The 24,831-nt window shown below is 50.6% G+C and overlaps 1 protein-coding gene across 3 annotated transcripts in view; it reads left to right on the top strand.

The window, feature by feature from the left end:
• The first annotated feature begins 2,222 nt into the window (after nt 1-2,222).
• LOC116950964 (myozenin-2-like) overlaps nt 2,223-24,831 on the top strand; it is a 47,114-nt gene continuing 24,505 nt past the window's right edge. Inside the window, exon 1 of one of the 3 annotated variants that reach the window (XM_076073394.1) lies at nt 2,223-2,244. The gene's annotated coding sequence lies outside the window, so the exon portion shown is untranslated. Of the gene's footprint in view, nt 2,245-4,074; nt 4,197-12,763; nt 12,914-24,831 lie in introns of those variants that run through there. The other 2 variants (XM_032969181.2, XM_032969180.2) reach the window with 2 other exon arrangements.

The following is a 24,831-nucleotide window of genomic DNA, read 5'->3' as shown; positions in this document are numbered from 1 at the left end:
GGAATTGGGCCCCATTCTGACATTGCTTCCAAGCAGGTAGATAGGGCCCCATTAGGGGGTCTGGATGTCCCGGTGGAGGCCCCTTACCCGGGACAACGCTCGGACAAATCGCCGTTTCATTCGCGATTCTGGCCCGCGTCTGGAATTGGGCTCGATCTGCATTCGGGGCGGGAGGAATTGGCCATGCGAAGTGCGGCGGAATCGCCGTTTACAATACCATTCGAACTAAATGAGCATTTAACATGGTAATCGCCCACAGAGGAATCGTGGTTCATGTGGGAATCAACCATGGGTGGGATCGTAGGAATGGAATACGATTCCTGGGTAGATATCTCCTTCATAAATGGAACGGTCAGTGACTCCACCAAACTGCAAATGCGGTGAGGTGGAAACCACCAGGAGTTTATCACTGATTACTGCCCCATTACAATACGCGTACTCCGGTGGAACGAGCGGACTCCACTCAACTTCCACTCCGGATACTGTGGAGTAGCTCACGACGTTAAACTTACAATTGTAGCCCTGATGCGGCTGTTTGTCAAACACCGTACGCTCTGCTGGTGATGCCGTGGTGGCTGGATGTTAATTCCCTTGCCTGGTATGCAGGCGGTCGTGGGTTCGATCCTGATCCTGACGCCCACTGTATATGTGGAGTTTGCGTGGTCCTCTCTCCCCTTAGTCGTGTCGGTTTTTCTCCAGGTCCTCCGGGTTTTCCCCCTCCACATTTATAAACATGCGTTTTGAGCATTTGGCTGCTACAATAATTTTTCCGAAGGCTAAGCCACTTCTTTTGTCGCCAGATCGCTTCTGAAAAAAAAGGAGCAAGATAACTCAGTGGGCCGTACCTGGCAAAGCCACTTCTTTTGTCGCCAGATCGCTTCTGAAAAAAAAGGAGCAAGATAACTCAGTGGGCCGTACCTGGCAAAATAAAAAATAGTTTTAGTGATCAGGTTGTCTGGTGAGTGAGTGCGTGCTGCTTGTGTGTGTGTGGGTGCGTTTGGGGAGCGGTAGTGTAGCGGTTAGTGCGCTGCGCTACGAACCCGGTGACCCGGTTCGATTCCCACTTACGGCCACCAACACCAGTGACGATTATCTGAATCGGTCCTGGGCCATCCCTGAGTACCTGGTGCAATGTGTAAACGTCGCCACTGGATAGGAAAAGGCGGTGGTGCGTGGTACGTGGTGTTGGCCACCCACCCCCTCGTGTGCCATTCCAGCCTTCATAATAGGTGCTCGCTAACAGCACTGACACGGGGGACCTTTGTGGGCGCGTGTGAAGCTTGCGCACTGCGCGTGACCGTCACGAATGCGCGCGCCCCCCGTCTGTGTGCGAGGCAGTGCGGCGTGTGAATCGTCCAAGTTTAACATTTAAATTTATCATGAAAACTTTCCCCCAATCTCCCCCCTCTTCTGCAGTCACTGGTAAACGGGCTGAGACCATCAACTCATGAACCTGGCTCGTTGAAATCCAACCCAGGAGCTCAGCACGAGGGTTGCCACCCAGGCGGGTCTGACCCGTACAGAGTGGCCCGCTAATCGGGCATCTGCGTTCGCTTGGTCGGAACTGATTTGTCCCGACATCCGGTAATAATGTAGTGGTTGTCCCACACGATCCCTGGAACAGAGGAATCTGATTGGTTCGGGAACGGGGAGCAAGAGGATTGGCCGGAACGTTCAAGAGGGAAAAGAGCTGTAGGGTCGCTGTGAGTGTCGGGTTGGGACGATGAGGCCAGGGGAGGGTGAGAGGGGATGACGATTGGTGGAGGCGGAGTGCGACGAGGGGCAGATACAGGAAGAGGTTTAAAGAGGGAGCGGGTGGTGGAGTTGGGGGCGTTGTGGGAGAGAGAGCGAGGATGACGGTGTGGACCCGTGCCGTGAAAGATAAAGACATTACCTTGTGGATAATTAGTAGCATTATTTGCTAATTTGCATTTTTTTTTGCCAGGCGCCTTCCACTAACGTATAAGAATAAGGAAAGGGCCAAGAGAGATCGAGAAGCTCAATGGAATCAACCGACTAAAGAAGATATAGCTTTAAGATGAGACTTAAAAGTCTCCAAACTCGCGGATGAACGAATCTCCAACGTCAGGGAATTCCACAACCGCGGCGCATCCACGGCAAGAGGCCGGTATCGTTGCGTGGAACTTTGCGACAGTCCACAACTGCACGGCTTCGATCGCTCTGTACCTGGTGCCGGCTGAGAAATCCGTCTATTGGTCTGCGCTGGGAAAGCCGGCGGCCCCAGTAAGTCTCGGACGAGAGGCGGCTCCTCAGCGCTTCGTGTTGACACGTCCACCGTGGCTTTCGTGAACTCCCACCAAACGACAGAGGAGAGAGAGCCCTGGCACGCGCCAGGAATCCGGTTCCCGCGCCGCACGGACGCCTCCCAAAATATCCCTGGACACGTGGAGGCGTGGGCACGACCTCCACCCAGTGCCGGGGCGAGGTGGGCGCGGGGGAGTTGGGGGCGTGGTGGTCTGGCCACGTTTGGGCCGTCCCTGACAGGGCCGTCACTTCCACCTCCGACGATTGCGCGGTCACGCACGGTGGAGGGGACGGCGGTGGGGGCGGTGGGGCACGCGGGTCACGGTGCCAGCGAACGCGCGCGCGTGACCTCTGTTCCGACAATTTCGCGCGTGACCCGGTTGCCACCTGTCCCGGTCCCCCCCCCCCCACGGAATTGGCACGTCTCCCGGAACGTCGTGTTTCGTTCATAGACACGCCGGTTGTCGTTAACGGTTCCCTCTCGTCCAGGGTGGGTGACTCAGTACCCAAAATAACGTGGACTCGACACAATGCGTGTGACACCCCAGCCTCGTGTGTGACGGAGACAAGACGAAGATCACCCGTGCAGCCTGAACATACTGTAGGGGCAAGTGCTGTTAGCGGGCACCTATGAAGGCCGGCACGGCACACGAGCGAGTGGGTGGACAGCACCACGCCCGGCCGCCTTTGTCTCCCCAATGGCGATGTTTACGCACCGCACCAGGTACTTATTTGAGGCTGAGTCGACCTAGGGGAGGCCCAGGACTGGTTCAGATAATCGTCACTGGGTGTTGGTGACCGGGAATTGAAATCGGGTCGCCCCGGTTCGTAGCGCTTCGGGAAGCCACGCCCCCACATTGTGACGTCCCCACGCCGTGCGTGACGCCCACATCGAGCGGGATGTGGCCTCGTGTACAAATTGGTGTGTTCATCGTCCGTCTGTCGACGTTCATCCACGTCATCGCTTCCTCCACACTGTCGCGAGGAATCTGACTTCGCGAACCCATTTGAGCACGTACTCAGCAACGCCACGTGCAGTCGCGATGGCGAGGTGATATCTCCCTCCAGTGCCAGATTAAGCTCGTGCGGGGCCTGTAGCATATGTTATAAAGGGGCTCTAAATAAAAAAAAACCGTAAATATTAAAGCACATCCATTTTTAACTTGCAAAGTAAAGTAATTGTATTTTTTTCATTTGCTATACAGGTAGATAATACGGCAAATCGCTAACCTTAAACATCCAGTCGTTCATAAAAGTTGAAGGCAGTATAGTACTATAGTAACAGAGCAAGTGCAAAATCACTGAACCGGAATTAATAGCTTGAAAGCATCCATGGAGGGGGAGGGGGGTTAACCCAAATGTGTTCGCTTGCGTCTACTGACAATGCACGCATAGGAAACGGGGGGAGGGGGGTGTGAAGCCTCGATAATAATTTATCTACATTGGCCTTCAAATGAGTTAGATAGTCTAGCGGTGGACTGTTTGCTTAAACACGTTAATATTATTAATCCTTCATCGTTTCTGTGTGGATTCAATTTCGGCCGTTCTATAGGATTCGGGGGGGGGGGGGGGTGCGTCAAGCGTACGTACAGGGAGGGAGGGGTCAAGTTTTGACAGATTTTTGCGAACCCTCTCAATGGATGGCCCCTTAGCGCGGGGCCCTTGAAAGTAAGGGGCCCGTAGCATGCTGCTAGGATCATTCGGAACTGTCTCCCTCGCGAGGACATCCACATGGGGTAGAAGCATATTTCACAGGCACAGGGTCAATGTGTGGTCGCGAGCGGTAGTGCAATAACACCGCTGGAAGAATAAAAAATACCAGCGAGGTTTAAACGTCCCTGGCAAGGCCGAGAGATTTCCCCGGGAGAGCAGCCGTCGCCTTAACAAGAGGTGCGACCCGGGAGGAAACTCTGGACGGGTGGCAAGACGAGGTGAGAGGCGAGGCTTGGGAAGCCGCCGCTTGCCCGGTGCAGGGAAGCCACGAGTCACGTGCGCGGAGGCATCGCTCCGTGCGGAGTGCCGGATTCTCCCAGTAGCACACATATACAGTATAGTAGCTACGACATGCGTAGTAGCTACTACCCTCTGGGTGTCTCAGTGAGACACTCTCCCCTCTGCGTGTCTCACTAGAGACACTCTCCCCTCTGGGTCTCTCAGTAGAGACACTCTCCCCTCTGTGTGTCTCAGTGAGACACTCTCCCCTCTGGGTGTCTCACTAGAGACACTCTCCCCTCTGGGTCTCTCAGTAGAGACACTCTCCCCTCTGTGTGTCTCAGTGAGACACTCTCCCCTCTGGGTGTCTTAGTAGAGACACTCTCCTCTCTGTGTGTCTCAGTAGAGACACTCTCCCCTCTGGGTGTCTCTGTGAGAAACTCTCTCCTCTGGGTGTCTCAGTAGAGACACTCTCCCCTCTGGGTGTCTCAGTTAATATTTTTTTATTTAGTTTTAGATTTTATGTTTTTATTTATTTTATTTTTATTTATTTTGGTATAGCCCTGTGAGCCATTCGGCTCTTGAATCGGGCGCAACCACAACAAACAAAAAAACAAAAACACGAACAAGAAAACATCTTAAAGTGACTTTGTGACTGTGCAAACAGAAAATCCATGAAAAAACAGCAAAATATTCCTGAAAAAAGCACCGTACACCAACGCTGTGTGCAAAAAATCCCAGTGGGATGCAAGTCAAACAACAACCACAAGAAAACTTAGATTAAGGCCATCAGTCTAACTCCGTACTACAACAAAACAAACATGTCCAAACCAAAAAACGTTTTCGAAATCACCAAAAAATAAAGCCATAATTGCAACGTAACAGTGATCATAGGGACTGTGACCGAATTTTTACAATAAACTACATAAATAACATGTAACACCAAATCCTAGAGCCATAGCTGGCTGCATGAGTTACTCCACAACAACAAAAGCATCAGTCGGAGTATCACAATTTTCAATGCACCTTCAAGATCAGCACGTTAAATAAAAATACAGATAATACTTTGCAGCGTCATCTGGAGCAAAACATTTTATTTAATTTTACGCCAATGCATAGCAGTGGCAGCTAGGGGTGTACAACTCCTCTAGAGCAGTTTTGAGAGAAGATCTCATTGGTAGCGATTCAAGTTGCAGTTTATTGGCAATAGAATTCCAGACCCTGGGGGCATCAATAGCAAAGGCCCTTCAGTTTTGTACGGCAATAGGGAATGTGAAGCTGGTAAATGAGCAAAGGACTGAGGTCAAATTTGTTCTTTGAAACAGAGAGGAGATCCAGCAGGTAGTCTGCGGATTTTTTTGAAAGTACATCGTGAATAAATAAGATCTGGTGCATAAGCCGTCGAACATGAAGAGATGTTAAGTTTGACTCAATGTAGAGATCACAGTGGTGAGTCCTTTATGGGCAATTCAATGTAAATCTTAACGCCGAGTGATAGATGGAATCAAGCTTCTTCTTTGGTTCTTTCGGTAAAGTCACGTAGAATGAGAAAAAAATAAGCAATTAATAAACTAAAATAACACAATAAAATTGTCACGATGTTTCGGCCACAACACAAGTGGCCTTCTTCAGGTGAAAGGAACAGACCTGTCGGGACGACAGAGCTTCAATGAACGTTAAGATTCGTAGCGTTTTTTAAGCTGGTTTAGAGAAGTGAGGCACCTTGACAAAGGGGTTTACATATCAAACAGGAGAATTTAGCATTGAAATAGCTGAGTGATTAGCTTGTGACTGGTCACAGAAGTAAGCTTTGACTTTAACATAGCTATTAAGATTAATCCTTGCAGTCACGAAAGCTTTAAATCGAAATGGAATCAAGCTTCTTCAGTACAGTACTTGGGGCTGATTTATACACGATATCACAGTAGTCAAGTAGAGGCAGTATGGTAGCTTTAATCAATTCCAAACGGAACATAGGGGGAAGCAGTGCTTGTGTCGATACAGAAAACCAATTTTTATTTTTGTCTTTTTACCAAGATAATCAATGTGATCTTCAAAATTCAGTTTTTAATCCAGGATGACCCCAAGATACTTATAGATATTGACTTGCTCTATTTGATAATTATTTAAAGAATGTAATTGGGGAAAAATAACTTCCTGCTTTAGTCCTGGTGAGAAGCATAGCACCTTGGTTTTGGAGGTATTCAGGACTAGTTTAAGAGCAACTAGCTGATGTTTAGTTTGTTGAAATCACCCTGTAGCTTAGCAATCACGTCACCCGGAGAGCGGCCAGCAGTAATCAGTATCGTGTCATATGCAAAAAGATTTACCCTGGAATGATCCAGGTCAGTGCCCAAGTTATTGACATAAAGAGAGAACAAAAGGGGGCCGAGGATGGAACCCTGTGGAACCCCTTTTGTTATCTTAACACTGTTTGACCTCCAACCATCTGTGAATACAGTTTGGGTACGAGAAAATAGATAATTTTGTAACCATTTTACTGCGTTTTCGGAAAAACCGAGGCATCTTAGTTTACTAAGCAGAGTGTTGTGGCCTACTGTATCAAAAGCTTTAGACAGGTCTAGAAAAAGACAGGCAGAGTACTGCTTATTATCAAGGCTACTGTAAATGTAATTCAGAGAGTCTAATGCAGCAGATGTGGTGCTGTATTTTTTTCGGATCCCAGATTGTTTTAGATGTAGTACATTGTTGGTGGACTGGAAACTGCTGATTTGGTAGGTCAATAATTTTTCAATAATTTTCATCAACGGGAACAAAATTGAGATAGGTCGGTAGTTATTTGGATCATCTTTAGGCCCCCTTTGTGAAGTGGACGGACATCGGAATGTTTCCATTCTAGAGATACTGATGCTTCTTTGATGGACAGGTTGAAAGTATGGGCTATAGGTTTGTATATTAGGTGACCAACAGTTAGTAGAGCAAAGACGGGAATATTATCTGCTCCGGTAGAGGAGGACCCTTTGAGGTAGGACAGTTGTTTCAGAACATTACTTTCGCGGATTGGCTGGAAACTAAATTCGTTTAATGTTTGGACGGGGTTGTAGGAATTTGCATGAGCAGGGGTGACTCCCAATACATTATCAAAAAGATTACCAGTTTCAGAAAAATGAGGTTAAAATTGTCAACTATTTTTTTGGGATCTGAAAAATATTCCCCATTTCGGTTAAGCTCAGTGAGGCACTCTCCCCTCTGTGTGTCTCAGTGAGACACTCTCCCCTCTGGGTGTCTCAGTAGAGACACTCTCTCCTCTGGGTGTCTCAGTAGAGACACTCTCCCCTCTGTGTGTCTCAGTAAAGACACTCTCCCCTCTGGGTGTCTCAGTAGAGACACTCTCCCCTCTGTGTGTCTCAGTGAGACACACTCCCCTCTTTGTGTCTCAGTGAGACACTCTCCCCTCTGAGTGTCTCAGTAGAAACACTCTTCCCTCTGGGTGTCTCAGTAGAGACACTCTCCCCTCTGGGTGTCTCAGTAGAGACACTCTCTCCTCTGGGTGTCTCAGTAGAGACACTCTCCCCTGTGGGTGTCTCAGTAGAGACACTCTCCCCTGTGGGTGTCTCAGTAGAGACACTCTCCCCTCTGGGTGTCTCAGTAGAGACACTCTCCCCTCTGGGTGTCTCACTAGAGACACTCTCCCCTCTGAGTGTCTCAGTAGAGACACTCTCCCCTCTGGGTGTCTCAGTAGAGACACTCTCCCTTCTGGGTGTCTCAGTAGAGACACTCTCCCCTCTGGGTGTCTCAGTAGAGACACTCTCCCCTCTGTGTGTCTCAGTGAGACACTCTCCCCTCTGGGTGTCTCAGTAGAGACACTCTCCCCTGTGGGTGTCTCAGTAGAGACACTCTCCCCTCTGTGTGTCTCAGTGAGACACACTCCCCTCTGTGTGTCTCAGTAGAGACACTCTCTCCTCTGGGTGTCTCAGTAGAGACACTCTCTCCTCTGGGTGTCTCAGTAGAGACACTCTCCCCTCTGTGTGTCTCAGTGAGACACTCTCCCCTCTGGCTGTCTCAGTAAAGACACTCTCCCCTCTGGGTGTCTCAGTAGAGACACTCTCCCCTCTGTGTGTCTCAGTGAGACACACTCCCCTCTTTGTGTCTCAGTGAGACACTCTCCCCTCTGAGTGTCTCAGTAGAAACACTCTTCCCTCTGGGTGTCTCAGTAGAGACACTCTCCCCTCTGGGTGTCTCAGTAGAGACACTCTCTCCTCTGGGTGTCTCAGTAGAGACACTCTCCCCTGTGGGTGTCTCAGTAGAGACACTCTCCCCTGTGGGTGTCTCAGTAGAGACACTCTCCCCTCTGGGTGTCTCAGTAGAGACACTCTCCCCTCTGGGTGTCTCACTAGAGACACTCTCCCCTCTGAGTGTCTCAGTAGAGACACTCTCCCCTCTGGGTGTCTCAGTAGAGACACTCTCCCTTCTGGGTGTCTCAGTAGAGACACTCTCCCCTCTGGGTGTCTCAGTAGAGACACTCTCCCCTCTGGGTGTCTCAGTAGAGACACTCTTCCCTCTGGGTGTCTCAGTAGAGACACTCTCCCCTCTGGGTGTCTCAGTAGAGACACTCTCTCCTCTGGGTGTCTCAGTAGAGACACTCTCCCCTGTGGGTGTCTCAGTAGAGACACTCTCCCCTGTGGGTGTCTCAGTAGAGACACTCTCCCCTCTGGGTGTCTCAGTAGAGACACTCTCCCCTCTGGGTGTCTCACTAGAGACACTCTCCCCTCTGAGTGTCTCAGTAGAGACACTCTCCCCTCTGGGTGTCTCAGTAGAGACACTCTCCCTTCTGGGTGTCTCAGTAGAGACACTCTCCCCTCTGGGTGTCTCAGTAGAGACACTCTCCCCTCTGTGTGTCTCAGTGAGACACTCTCCCCTCTGGGTGTCTCAGTAGAGACACTCTCCCCTGTGGGTGTCTCAGTAGAGACACTCTCCCCTCTGTGTGTCTCAGTGAGACACACTCCCCTCTGTGTGTCTCAGTAGAGACACTCTCTCCTCTGTGTGTCTCAGTAGAGACACTCTCCCCTCTGTGTGTCTCAGTGGGACACTCTCCCCTCTGTGTGTCTCAGTGAGACACTCTCCCCTCTGGGTGTCTCAGTAGAGACACTTTCCCCTGTGGGTGTCTCAGTAGAGACACTCTCCCCTCTGTGTGTCTCAGTGAGACACACTCCCCTCTGTGTGTCTCAGTGAGACACTCTCCCCTCTGAGTGTCTCAGTAGAAACACTCTTCCCTCTGGGTGTCTCAGTGAGACACTCTCTCCTCTGGGTGTCTCAGTGAGACACTTCCTCTCTGGGTGTCTCTGTATGTACGTTGAACTTCTTTCGCACCGTACGTAGTCAGTTCCACTGAGCCCGTAACCCCCCTGTGGTTCCCCACTTCCCGCCTCTCCACTGCCCATCACCGGGGGGCGCCCGCGATCCGTGGCCGAGCCTCTCTCTCCCGTGCCTGCCCCATGGGCCCCGTGCCTCTGCCTGGCTCACAAGGGGCAGTGCCGAATCTCGGTCATCGGTCCGTACCTCCAGCCGCTGTCGTCTTCGTCCGCGCTTCGACGCCGCTCGATGCTTATCGTGAATATTCGGCGCCTGTGGAATATTGACGACGATAGTCGTGAACATGTGTTCACACTGGAGGAATGCGATGAGCTGTAACGCTCTTTGTCACAGGTGTCCAGGAGTTTGACCAAATCCCGTGGCGTGGTTAACGACATCATCAGCTCAGCGTGGGTGGGGGGGGGGACAATCGGTGGAGTAGGGCCTCAATATTTGATTTGGCGCAGTTTTTTCAACGCGAGTGACGTTAGAATGTAACGTGGAACGTAAATTAAAGCATTTTCATTCAAATACATTTACATTTTAACCGCGTTTTAAATCATTCCTATTCTTTTTTTTTGCACCGTTGTTGAAAACAAATCTCGTGCTGGCTGTCAGGGGGGTCCCCGACTCGTCGCTTTGTCCGCCAGCTGAGAGAATCCCCGCACGAGGGGGGGGGGGGTGAGGGAGACAAGTTGACTTCGCAGTAGCCACCGCGCCTACAACACCTGGCAAGCCCTGGTGGTGGTGGTGGTGACGATGATGCTGGTGGTGGTCGCCCCTAATCCACGTTGCTACCATTAAGGGCGGTTACGTGACAGAGCGATGAGGGTGTGGCCTCTGCAGCCGTAGTCCCTGCATCTCTGTGAATAGGCGGTGCCCGCTAACAGCACTTGCCCCAAGTCTGTTAAAGGGGTTACGGGGGGCATTTGTCTTTGTGTATGCGTCTATGTGGGGAGCGGTAGTGTAGCGGTTAGCGCGCTGCGCGGCGAACCGGGGTTTGGTTCCCGCTCACGGTCGACACCCAGTGACGATTATCTAGAGGTTGGCTCAGCCTCAAATGAGTACCTGGTGCGGTGTGTGAACATCGCTACTGGGGAGACAAAGGCGGCCGGGCATGGTGCTGGCCACCCACCCCCTCGTGTGCCGTTCCGGCCTTCATAGGTGCTACTCGCTAACAGCACTTGCACCAAGTCTGTTTAGACTATACGGCGGGGTCTTTGTTTTGTATCTGGTTGTGTGTATTTGGCTGCGTGTACATGACTATTTGTGTTTGTATCTGGATGTGTGGCTATGTGTGTGTATCTGGCAGGGTGTGTGTATCTGGCTATGTGTGTGTGTCTGGCTATGTGTGAATATCTGGCTGTGTGGCTATGTAGGTGTGTGTGTGTATCTGGCTATGTGTGTGTATCTGGCTGTGTGGCTATGTGTGTGTGTATCTGGCTATGTGTGTGTATCTGGCTGTGTGTATTTGGCTGCGTGTACATGACTATATGTGTGTTTGTATCTGGATGTGTGGCTATGTGTGTGTGTGTATCTGGCTGTGTGTGTATCTGGTTATGTGTGTGTATCTGGCTGTGTGGCTATGTGTGTATCTGGCTGTGTGGCTATGTGTGTGTGTATCTGGCTGTGTGTGTGTGTCTGGCTATGTGTGTGTGTCTAGCTGTGTGGCTATGTGTGTGTGTGTCTGACTGTGTGGCTATGTAGGTGTGTGTGTGTGTATCTGGCTGTGTAGGTGTGTGTATCTGGCGGTGTGGCTATGTGTATGTGTATCTGGCTGTGTGGCTATGTGTGTGTGTATCTGGCTGTGTGGCTATGTGTGTGTGTGTATCTGACTGTGTGGCTATGTAGGTGTGTGTGTATCTGGCTGTGTAGGTGTGTGTATCTGGCTATGTGGCTATGTGTGTGTGTATCTGGCTGTGTGGCTATGTGTGTGTGTATCTGGCTGTGTGGCTATGTGTGTGTGTGTATCTGACTGTGTGGCTATGTAGGTGTGTGTGTGTATCTGGCTATGTAGGTGTGTGTATCTGGCTGTGTGGCTGTGTGTGTGTGTGTATCTGGCTATGTAGGTGTGTGTATCTGGCTATGTGTGTGTGTGTGTCTGGCTGTGTGTGTATCTGGCTGTGTGGCTATGTGTGTGTGTATCTGGCTGTGTGGCTATGTGTGTGTGTGTGTATCTGGCTGTGTGGCTATGTAGGTGTGTGTATCTGGCTATGTATGTGTGTGTATCTGACTGTGTGGCTATGTGTGTGTGTGTGTGTATCTGGCTATGTAGGTGTGTGTATCTGGCTGTGTGGCTATGTGTGTGTGTATCTGGCTGTGTGGCTATGTGTGTGTGTGTATCTGGCTGTGTGGCTATGTGTGTGTGTGTATCTGGCTATGTAGGTGTGTGTATCTGGCTGTGTGGCTATGTGTGTGTGTGTATCTGGCTATGTAGGTGTGTGTATCTGGCTGTGTGGCTATGTGTGTGTGTATCTGGCTGTGTGGCTATGTGTGTGTGTGTGTATCTGGCTATGTGGGTGTGTGTATCTGGCTGTGTGGCTATGTAGGTGTGTGTGTATCTGGCTGTGTGGCTATGTAGGTGTGTGTGTATCTGGCTATGTGTGTGTGTGTATCTGGCTGTGTGGCTATGTGTGTGTATCTGGCTGTGTCGCTATGTGTGTGTGTATCTGACTGTGTGGCTATGTAGGTGTGTGTGTATCTGGCTATGTGTGTGTGTATCTGGCTGTGTGGCTATGTGTGTGTGTATCTGGCTGTGGGGCTATGTGTGTGTGTGTATCTGGCTGTGTGGCTATGTGTGTGTGTGTGTATCTGGCTATGTAGGTGTGTGTATCTGGCTGTGTGGCTATGTGTGTGTGTGTATCTGGCTATGTGTGTGTGTGTATCTGACTGTGTGGCTATGTGTGTGTGTGTATCTGGCTGTGTGGCTATGTAGGTGTGTGTATCTGGCTGTGTGGCTATGTAGGTGTGTGTATCTGACTGTGTGGCTATGTAGGTGTGTGTGTATCTGGCTATGTAGGTGTGTGTATCTGGCTGTGTGGCTATGTGTGTGTGTGTGTATCTGGCTGTGTGGCTATGTGTGTGTGTATCTGGCCGTGTGGCTATGTGTGTGTGTGTATCTGGCTGTGTGGCTATGTGTGTGTGTATCTGGCCGTGTGGCTATGTGTGTGTGTGTATCTGGCTGTGTGGCTATGTATGTGTGTATCTGGCTGTGTGGCTATGTGTATATATCTGGCTATGTGTGTGTGGGGTGGGGTAGGGTCGTCTGTGCTTGTCCCTGGCCGCCCACAGCCCAAGGGCACACACGCACTCCCCACTCCAAACTCCCCACTCCACACTCCCCACTCCACACTCACTGCTGTCAGCACGGCACCAGCAAGAGCGCCCAGCCACACCGCTCCAGGTACCGCGCGCTCAGATCTAACGCCGCATCTCTGACACGCTTGCACTAACACCCCGTGCGCTAAGACTCCGTGCACTAACGCCGCATCGCTAACACCCCGTGCACTAACCCCCCGTGCGCTAAGACTCCGTGCACTAACGCCGCATCGCTAACACCCCGTGCACTAACCCCGTATGTTCTAACACCGCACACAGGTCAGTCGTGTGAATGAGTTCTGAAGTGACCAAAGGTGCTCCACGAACTCCACTCGGATGGCATTGCTCCTTCATGGCTCTCCCCGGCAGCCCCACAGCTGCCCGCTCCCCGCTGCCCCGGCTGCTCCCCCCGAGCTGCCCCTTGGTGCCGCCTGGCTACCCCCCTCCCCTAACTGCCCTCAGCTGCCTCACAGCTGCCCCCCCCTTAGATGCCCCCCCTAGCTGCCCCCCTTAACTACCCCCAGCTGCCCCACAGCTGCCCCGCCCCCCTCGATACCCCCCTAGCTGCCGCCCCCCCCCCCCTGATGCCCCCGGCTGCCCTACAGCTGCCCTCCCTAGATGCCCCCCCTAGCTGCCCCCCTTAACTGCCCCCAGCTGCCCCCATCAGCTGCCCCCCTCCCTAACTGTCTCCGGCTGCCCTCCAGCTGCCCCCGAGCTGTCGTGCGAGAAGGAGGAACGCTACGATCCGTCCTCGTGTGCACACTTTGTGCAATGCGTTTACCTTACCCCCTGTAACATCATGCGATGGTTGTTGTTGTTGTGGTGTAGTTTGAACATGTATTAGTTTGCCCAGGAGAGTTTCATTGAGTCTCACGAGTCGTTTGCAGGAGGGTCCTGCCGATTGTTTCACAGTCGGCGAGCAATGATCGCCTCGTCTCGAGTAATGTGTGTACATTTGCGGTGTCGTTTTTCAAATCCGGAAAACGAAATTGGCACCCCGTAACGCCTACCGGCACACAGAGGGCCGCCTCTTGCGAATGACCTCGCTGCGTCTGTGACATCCGCCGTGATCGAAGCAGACGACGAGGCGTAGCCTTAACGACGGTTAATACACCCGCACGTATTAATCGTGGTGGCCTGTCCGATTCGAACCGCGAACCTCTGCAACGCGCGGGCAACACGCACCCGCCGGGTCGACCCGCAGAGCGCGAGTGAGTCAGTGAGTGAGTCAGTGTGTGAGTCAGTGGGTGAGTCAGTGGGTGAGTCAGTGAGTGAGTGAGTCAGTGAGTGAGTCAGTGAGTGAGTGAGTCAGTGTGTGAGTCAGTGGGTGAGTCAGTGAGTGAGTGAGTGAGTCAGTGAGTGAGTCAGTGGGTGAGTCAGTGAGTGAGTCAGTGAGTGAGTGAGTGAGTCAGTGAGTGAGTCAGTGTGTGAGTGTGTGAGTCAGTGAGTCAGTGTGTGAGTGAGTCAGTGAGTGTGTGAGTCAGTGTGTGAGTCAGTGAGTGAGTGTGTGAGTGAGTGAGTGTGTGAGTGAGTGTGTGAGTGAGTGTGTGAGTGTGTGAGTCAGTGAGTGAGTGAGTCAGTGAGTGTGTGAGTCAGTGAGTGTGTGAGTGAGTGAGTGTGTGAGTGTGTGAGTGAGTGAGTCAGTGAGTGAGTCAGTGAGTGAGTGAGTGAGTCAGTGAGTGAGTCAATGAGTGAGTCAGTGAGTGAGTGTGTGAGTCAGTGAGTGAGTGAGTCAGTGAGTGAGTGTGTGAGTCAGTGAGTGAGTGAGTCAGTGAGTGTGTGAGTCAGTGAGTGAGTGAGTGAGTCAGTGAGTGAGTGAGTGAGTCAGTGAGTGAGTCAGTGAGTGAGTGAGTCAGTGAGTGAGTCAGTGAGTGAGTCAGTGAGTGAGTGAGTCAGTGAGTGACTGAGTCAGTGAGTGTGTGAGTCAGTGAGTGAGTGTGTGAGTGAGTCAGTGAGTGAGTGAGTCAGTGAGTGAGTCAGTGAGTCAGTGAGTGAGTCAGTGAGTGAGTCAGTTAGTCAGTGAGTGTGTGAGTCAGTGAGTGAGTGTGTGAGTGAGTGAGTGAGTCAGTGAGTGAGTGAGTCAGTGAGTGAGTGAGTCAGTGTGTGAGTGAGTGAGTCAGTGAGTGAGTGTGTGAGTCAGTGAGTGAGTGAGTGTGTGAGTCAGTGAGTGAGTGAGTCAGTGAGTGAGTGTGTGAGTCAGTGAGTGAGTGAGTCAGTGAGTGTGTGAGTCAGTGAGTGTGTGAGTCAGTGAGTGAGTGTGTGAGTGAGTGAGTCAGTGAGTGAGTGAGTCAGTGAGTCAGTGAGTGAGTCAGTGAGTCAGTGAGTGAGTCAGTGAGTGAGTCAGTGAGTCAGTGAGTGTGTGAGTCAGTGAGTGAGTGTGTGAGTGAGTGAGTCAGTGAGTGAGTGAGTCAGTGTGTGAGTGAGTGAGTCAGTGAGTGTGTGAGTGAGTGTGTGTGTGAGTGAGTGTGTGAGTGAGTGAGTGGGGAGCGATAGTGTAGCGGTTAGCGCGCTGCGTTATGAACCCGGCGACACGGGTTCGATTCCCGCTCACGGCCAACAGCAGTGACGATTTTCTGAACCGGTCCCTGGCCTCCCCTAGGTCGACTCAGCCTCAAATGAGTACCTGGTGCGGTGTGTAAACATTGCCACTATGGAGACAAAGGCGGTCGGGCGTGGTGCTGGCCACCCACCCCCTCGTGTACCGTTACCGGCTTTCATAGGTGCTCGCTAACAGCACTTGCCCCTACAGTCTGTTAAGGCTATACGGGGGATCTTTATCTTTTGAGTGAGTGTGTGAGTCAGTGAGTCAGTGAGTGAGTGTGTGAGTCAGTGAGTGAGTGAGTGTGTGAGTGAGTGAGTGTGTGAGTCAGTGTGTGAGTCAGTGTGTGAGTCAGTGTGTGAGTCAGTGTGTGAGTCAGTGTGTGAGTCAGTGTGTGAGTCAGTGTGTGAGTCAGTGTGTGAGTCAGTGTGTGAGTCAGTGTGTGAGTCAGTGTGTGAGTCAGTGTGTGAGTCAGTGTGTGAGTCAGTGTGTGAGTCAGTGTGTGAGTCAGTGTGTGAGTCAGTGTGTGAGTCAGTGTGTGAGTCAGTGTGTGAGTGAGTCAGTGAGTGAGTCAGTGTTCATGGACTCCTATGTGAGTGAGTGTGTGAGTTTGTCCGTGTTCATGGACTCCTATGTGAATGAGTGTGTGAGTTTGTCGGTGTTCATGGACTCCTAAAACACTCTGGAGTTATTTTCCCGCTAGCGCAGCTGTGTCGGTGACTTTGCAGACACGCCACACCACAGTATCCAGAGAGAGAGAGAGGGAGTGTGTGTGGTCTGCACGGCTGGTTCCATCACGCGCCGAGACACGGAGTGTACCAAGTCTCAGCGCAGTGTGCGTGCAGGATACTGACTCGAGTCAGATTGAGATGCGGCCCAGTTGGGCTCAGCAAACCGAGGTCAATTCAGTATCATTCTGATCAACCTGAACAACATTGTCATACACATTAGTCATCATTATCATCATCACCATAATCACTGTCACCGTCATGGCCATCATCGCTGTCATCCCTGTCATCACCATCATCAGTCTCTCCGAGGTTGGAGAATAACTTCAACACAGTGGTGGAATTACATGAGGATGCACTTGGCCCTGTCATAGTAACGCGAGCTTCTCACCAATCCCAGGAAAGTCGGTGGTGTTAGCGTTAATTGAAGGTCGACAAGATCCTTCCAGAGTAACGTGGAGTTTCCACCATGTGGTGGTGGAAAGCCAACAATGCTGGTGCTGATTAAGAAGAGGGTAGACTGGGCACTGGCATAGTAATGTGGAGTGTCCACAACTTGCTCAGGGCCAGCAAGGGATCTGAGACTCAGACCATTGCTCTATTGACAAGGGAGACTCTTTGACTTTGTTACGAAAAATTTATCTCGCAACTTTTTGATTACCCCAAATATATCCCCACTATGTAAGAATTTACCGTGTGCCAAGTTCATACATGTGATCTAAAAACGACAGCAAGGAAATTGAATGTGTCTCTTAAATCGCCACGGTGGAATAACGAATCGTCATCCCTCAAGCAGCCTCAGCGATGATGTACATATCGGCAGAACGCGTGTGGGGGAATCGAATCTTCACTCGCCACCAAACCGGTCCAAGGGGGAGCAACACGCCAACCCAGCGTCCTCCACTCTGTGACACAACCCCTCAAAGTACGACAACAATAACAGCAATTTGGACTTACAGAGGAGCGCTCTTCATCCAGGGATCGCACAATGATCGTGAATGAACACATTGCGGACAAATATCTTACGCTTACGATATAAACACAATGATGAGATATAAACACAATGATGAGATATAAACACAATGATGAGATATAAACACAATGATGAGATATAAACACAATGATGAGATATAAACACAATGATGAGATATAAACACAAAGATAAGATATAAACAATGATGAGATATAAACACAATGATGAGATATAAACACAATGATGAGATATAAACACAATGATGAGATATAAACAATGATGAGATATAAACACAATGATGAGATATAAACACAATGATGAGATATAAACACAATGATGAGATATAAACACAACGATGAGATATAAACACAATGATGAGATATAAACACAATGATGAGATATAAACACAATGATGAGATATAAACACAACGATGAGATATAAACACAATGATGAGATATAAACACAATGATGAGATATAAACACAATGATGAGATATAAACACAATGATGAGATATGAACACAATGATGAGATATAAACACAATGATGAGATATAAACACAATGATGAGATATAAACACAATGATAAGATATAAACATAATGATGAGATATAAACACAATGATGAGATATGAACACAATGATGAGATATAAACACAATGATGAGATATAAACACAATGATGAGATATAAACAATGATGAGATATGAACACAATGATGAGATATAAACACAATGATGAGATATAAACACAATGATGAGATATAAACACAATGATGAGATATAAACACAACGATGAGATATAAACACAATGATTAGATATAAACACAATGATGAGATATAAACACAATGATGAGATATGAACACAACGATGAGATATGAACACAATGATGAGATATAAACACAATGATGAGATATAAACACAATGATGAGATATGAACACAACGATGAGATATAAACACAACGATGAGATATGAACACAATGATGAGATATAAACACAATGATGAGATATGAACACAACGATGAGATATAAACACAATGATGATATATAAACACAATGATGAGATATAAACACAACGATGAGATATAAACACAATGATGAGATATAAACACAATGATGAGATATAAACACAATGATGAGATATGAACACAATGATGAGATATGAACACAATGATGAGATATGAACACAATGATGAGATATAAACACAACGATGAGATATAAACACTGATGAGATATTAACAACGATGAGATATAAACACAACGATGAGATATGAACACAATGATGAGATATAAACACAATGATGAGATATAAACACAATGATTAGATATAAGCAATGATGAGATATAAACACAATGATGAGATATAAACACAACGATGAGATATAAACAATGATGAGATATAAACAATAATGAGATATAAACACAATGATGAGATATAAACACAATGATGAGATATAAACACAATGATGAGATATGAACACAATGATGAGATATAAACACAATGATGAGATATACACACAATGATGAGATATAAACACAACGATGAGATATGAACACAACGATGAGATGGAAGGCAAGAGGCTCATGAGCCTCAAGTGTCGCTCGTGAGACCGGGAGATCGTCGATTCATGCTCTGTCGTCGCCGGGTTAACGATGGCACCAGCCGTGATTTCTCACCGGACAGAGTGGGCCACGTGAAGGCTGCTGCCATGGTCCACTGCCGAGCCGAGTGATGAGATCGGCAAAAGGACTTTCCTGGACAGGAGGACGCTTCCGGTGGAAGCATCGCGAGCAGCGAGCATTTGGGGATTGCGATGGCTAACAACAGCTGAAAGTAATGCAGCAAGAGCTGCGGAGAGCCCGGATCACGGGGCCCCTCGCAACCCAAGTCAAAACAATGTTTCTTACGAGAAGAAATCTGGAGGCCAAAAATGTTTTGCTCAGTCCTGCGTATGTACGTATGTTGAACTTCTTTCGCATCGTGTGTAGCCAGCCATGCTCATCGGAGGTGTGGGTGGGGGGGGACAACAAACGAAACACAAAAAAGCTGTTCTAAAGAAATTCGCTTTCAATTTACAGTCATAACGTTTCTGTTTAACAAACACGCACCCCAGACGGGTCTCCCTCACTCAGACGAACGTCGACGCACATCGTGCCGATGGTTCAACCAGTCTCCCATCGTGGGAATATGAGATTTCCACCAATGGCTCTGGACCACCGGTGGAGATGAGCACCAACCAGCAGGCATACACAGCTCGTTTGTGCCGGGAGGTCTTCCCGAGATGTTCCGACTGGACGTGGCTGTTATTGATTTGCTGCGGGCAGCAGAGAGGAGCACGTGTTCGGAGTTTCTTTTATAACATCGAGAGGCAGTTTCATGAAACCGGTGACTTCTCCTTGGCTCTTTGAAGTTTGCTCGGATTGCTGTGGAAGTGGTAGCTTTCTCGGTGCTTATTCAATCAGTGTTCTTCGCTCATTTCTAGAAGCCAGGGGCCACTTTGGTCGATAAGACATCATCAGTGTGTGAGGGCCGCCACGCATTTGAAACCCATAATACAGATTTTTTTGGGTTTATCGCGTAAATATATAAATGCATCGGTAAACCCGCCACCACCCGACACAGCCAATTAGTAAGGGTTGTCACGTAAACAGAACGTGCCAATTCGTTACTAGTGTAGTGTACTAATTCAGAGACACTAGTAGGAGGCACTCTCTCTCTCTCTCTTGTTTATCCCTTGGCCGCGCACCCTTCTGGATCCCCCAGAAGGCTCCTGGTCTCACCCACATTTCCCACTGGTGAGACCGGGCTGCTCCCCATAATCCCGTTCTACCAGTCCCCAGCGCTATGCGCTCCGGTGACTCATTTTATTCCACTATATCATCCCCCCCCCCAATCCCCACTGAAAAAACACAGCCGTCCAGGCTGACCTTTATACGTTGCGTAGCGGGCCAACGAACGCAACAATACACCCATAACATTCGCAACGCATGGCAACAATCCAGCCTCCAAAATATACAGCAAACGAAAGACAAGTAGAGGTGGTCATCTGAACCGAACTGTCTTAGAACGGGTCTTTGTCGCCGGTCCCTCGTATGGGCCCAGCACAGGTCCCCCAGGGACCCCGGGAGTGACTCAAAGCTGGTCCAATGGGCGTGGTCCCCCCGGTATGAAGATGGAGGAGAGGAAGAAGCGGGTGGCGCTCGACCGTCCACCCCGGTCCGCCTTTGGGCGGCACCGCCGGCGGTTCCATTGGCGTCAAACCCTGGGATCCTGCGGACGGAGGAACAGAGTCTCGCAGTGGCGCAACTTCCGTAATTATATGCCCGACTCAGTTGGACACATCAAACACCCGGCCATCAGATGGTGGAGATGAGACGACCTCATGAGGTGGAAAATGGGGTTTCAGCCGTGACGGGTGCACCAACCTGGATCCGCACACACTGTGGCCTCCTAACCTCACTTACATCCACCGGGCCTTGCCATGGCCTATGTAATTTAGGAGACGTGCCAGAGGCACCTGGGGGCAATGCAGCCATGCCCTCTCCCCAAGTTTCCATGGATTTCCGGACTCCTTAAGCCCAGACAGTTTTTCATTTGCTGCCTCTCGTGCTTCCGTCAACCGCTTAAGGGTGAGGCTCATAAGTCCTCTTCTTGCTTGGCTCAATATTTAACTGGGCTTCCATGGGGGGGGGGGGTCGCATTCCCTCCCGTACATTAAAAATCGGGGAGAACCCGATAGAGGCATGAGGGGCCATCCTATAGGCCGCAAGAACACCCGGAACGTGTAGGTCCCAATCGGACTGTGCCTCATTAATTTGTTGGCACAACGTGGACGTAAGGGTCCTTTGTAAACGCTCTACCAATGCCGTCAGTCTGGGGATGGTAGGGCGAAGTTCCAAATTTATTTGTCCCTAACAAATCACATACCTCTTGTAACAATTTTGAAGAAAAATTTCGACCCTGGTCCATGAGGAGACGTTCCAGAGCCCCTTTATCTAATACATAACCATGCAGGAACGCATCCGTAATGGACGCCGCCAACTGATCCCGCACGGGCCATGCCACCGGCCACCGTGACAGGTACTCTACCCCTATCAGCAAGAATTTATTTCTCCTCTGAGTGGTGGGAAATGGCCCAAGGATGTTGAGGGCAACGAGCTCATTTCCAAGGGACACCTCAATAGATTACAATAGTGGTCGGTTCAGCCTCGGAGGGGACTTCCGGCAAGCACATTCCACACATCCCTTAAGCACCTTGTGGACGCCTTCCAACATCCCGGGCCGAAATAAGTTGCGCTTCAATGTAGATTACGTTTTCTGCACCCCTAGGTGCATCAGTCGTACATGGGCAGCTCTCGTTACCCTACCCCGCAGAGTAGTTGGCACAATGATGCAGTACCGCTGTACCTCCGTATCCCAGTGCGTTAGTCGCCCATCTCGGAGGACCACGGGGGACATACCCCCTGGACCTTTCCTGTTGCTTGGCGTACCAACGCGGTCCATATTTTCAACGGTACCCAGCTCCCTCGCATCCATCTTCTTACAATGGCCGGCGCCCATCAAACATGTGCATTGGCTCTTCGGCGATAACCATGACAGAGCGTCCGCATTACAGTGGCGCAACCCTTTCCTATAGGTGACTACAAACGAATAGTCTTGCAGAATTTCCAACCATCGCGAGAGTTGCGCGAACGGCTGGTCAACTCGTAGTGCATATTGCAAAGCCGCGTAATCTGTGCGTACCATGAACTGCCTACCATAGAGGTACGGGCGGTACTGCTGTACAAAGTGCACGATAGCCAATAACTCGTGGCACGTAACACAATAGTGCTGCTCTGTGGGGTACAGTACCTGACTAACGTAAGCGACGCCAGTGATGCCGGTATCACTGGTGTCCGTATCCAACATAAACGGCAAGGAGAAATCGGGGTATCAAAGGGAGGGTGCATTCACGAGGCCATCGCGCAGGGCAACAAATGCGGCCTCCTCCTTCCCCCACCAAAACCTCTGGCCTTTTAACGTAAGAGCGTGGAGCAGCTTCGCGATCGTCTCAAAACTGGGCACGAAGCGGCGATAATATGACGCGAACCCTACAAAACTGCGGAGCTCACCCACCCACGTGGGAGTTGGCCATTTACGCACACAGGCAGTTTTGTCAGGGTCCGTGGCGATCCCCGGCTAGCAAACAATGTGACCCAGGTAGTGATCCGACTTTTGCAAAGGTAACATTTCTGTGGCTTGAAATTCAAATTAGCCGCCCGCATTTTAACAAATACCGCACGCAACTGCTGCAGATGTTCCCAGAACGTGTGTCCAAGGACAATCACGCCATCCAAGTAGATCAGACATGAATCTCATTGGAGCCCCGACAGTACCAACTTCATAAGTCGCTGGAATGTGGCCGGAGCCGAGTGAAGCCCCATCGGAAGGCAGTTAAATTGAAACAGCCCTTGCGGTGTCCGGAACGCAGTTTTTGGTTTGGAACTTTCATCCAGGGGCGACTGCCAAAACCCTGACAAGAGATCCAGGGTGGAGAAAAACCGTGCGCACGACAGGGCATCCAATGAATCCTTCATCTGTGGGAGCGGATACGCATCCGCCACGGAGACTTTATTTAATTTCTGAAAATCCACACAAAATCGCAAACTCCCGTCCTTTTTTTTAACCAGGAAAATGAGAGCTCCCCACGGACTGGTTGATTGGGGAGATTATATTATATCGGTGGCCAACATCTCATCGACTGCCTGACGAACATGTTCCTTCTCCTTCAGACTAAACTGAAATGAGTTCTGACGAATGGGAGTGGCGTTACCCATATCGATACGGTGATACATCAAGGACGTGAGGCCCACATCGAATTTACCCTTACTAAATACATCGGAGAATTCCCGAAGCAATGCCCGCAACTTGCCCCTCTGCTCCCATGACAAATCCGGATTACCCACACACAATGGATCCATCCATGAATCATCTGACGCCACGTCCCGCTCAACCGCGGCCACGACCCGAGTGGTTACATCATCCGTCTCACAACACGCAGCCGTCGCGTGGACCAACACCGTACCCGCCTGTATGACTGCAGTACCTAGTTTAATACTTGCAGGACGGGCTCCTGATCCCCCCTCACTATCGTCTGGGCCCCTATCAAGGCGAGACCATGAACCGCTCTATTTGAAGGGGTTAACATAACTCCACCCCCAGTAATTTCCTGGTCGAGCCACTTCCGCAGCCTCAAGGGTATGAGAATCTGTGCACCCGGGGAAACCCTAACAGTTTCACGCACCAGGACCCGAACCACAGCGTTAGCCATACACAAACCCACTAGGGGACTCCAAAAACATCAACGGATGCCCCGACGGTAACTCAACACAACCCTTTTCAACCAAAATCCTGAGGGGCATCTTCTTAAGAAAATCAGTCCCCAATAAACAAGGCACCGCCAATGAACTCGAAACCAACACTGGGCCCGTCCTTTCAATATCTCCAATCCGTAACGACGCCACAATTTGGCCCACAATACCTAAAATCCCGCCATTAGCGGCAACACAAGGACTATCCACAGGACCAAGGCAACCCACCGTCGACGGCAAAGTCCTTTAAACAAACTCTGAAACAATAGTGGCGGATGCCCCCGTATCTATGAGCACTCGCACCTCAACACCCTGCACAAAGCCACTCACCGCAGATGATTCCGTTCTTGCTGCCATGACATGGTGTGCCAATGCGGTCCATTGTCCGGACCCCCGTGGCCAACTATCACGAACCGAAGCACCCTCCCCATACCCCATATCAATGTGAGGGGCGATAGCGTGTGCACCTGACACCGACTGCCATGGAGATGCATGAGGTGCCTGTGTTGGCCGGGTGTGTGACATATCACGACCTGCCTTTGGCCCCAGAGGAGCAGAGGTCGGTAGGGCGGAGGACGGCGAAGCCGGGAAAAACTGCCCCAGACCAGCATGGCAGCCCCTGGAGATGTGGCCCGGTAGGCCAGCAGGTAACAGGCCCCTGCCATGGCGGAGGGAAGGTCCCCCCCCCCCCAGACCAGGCCAACACCCTAGCACACCGTCGCAGGTTATTGTGGGCCTGGATGCACCGAGCTACCTGAATCAAAGACAGGTCATCTTTTTCCGTGGCCGGCAAAAAAAACACTCATCTCCTGAGCCAGCGCCAACAATTTCTCAAGCACCAGAGAATCCAGTCCCACCTGCTCCATCTTTGGGTACGCAGCCTGGGCCAACGACGCAGCATCACAAATTTCCGCCGCACGTTGGACAGCGGGTCAAAAATCGCCGCCATCTGGGCGTATTCTTGCCGCAGCGTCACCCTGTCTGCCAGGGGAATGGCATAGAACGCCACCAAGGCATCGTCATCCAGTGCGGTGGGAAGAGCACGCAGCACCTCTGCATCAGACCACCCTGTGAGCTCGCAAGTGGCGGCAAACCGCCAACAGGAGGCCGCCCAATCAACCCCCGCAGCCGAAAATTTCTTGATAAATAGCAGCCGCTGCGCGAGGGAAGGCACCCTCGGATGAGCTGTCGGCGGCAGGTTAAATTCGGCGGGACCCGATTCCTGCCCTTGGTCGGCAGCAAAGGCGGAGTCACCCGCTCGCTGCCCCCGAGCCGGCTCTTCCCTACCCAGCCGCCCCACCAGAGTCGTCACCGTGGAGAGCAGCTCCATGATGCGCATGCAGCCCTTCTTCAGCCGGCGGCAGCGAGGGATCGTCGTCCTTTGCCCGCTGCCCCACAGGGATCACCTCTTTGG

The sequence above is a fragment of the Petromyzon marinus genome, chromosome 41 (genome assembly GCF_048934315.1).
Source record: "Petromyzon marinus isolate PM22_M1 ecotype Great Lakes invasive population chromosome 41, UKy_Petmar_22M1.pri1.0, whole genome shotgun sequence".
NCBI classification, from domain to species: Eukaryota; Metazoa; Chordata; class Hyperoartia; order Petromyzontiformes; family Petromyzontidae; genus Petromyzon; species Petromyzon marinus.
This window is presented reverse-complemented; position numbering and strand designations above follow the sequence as displayed.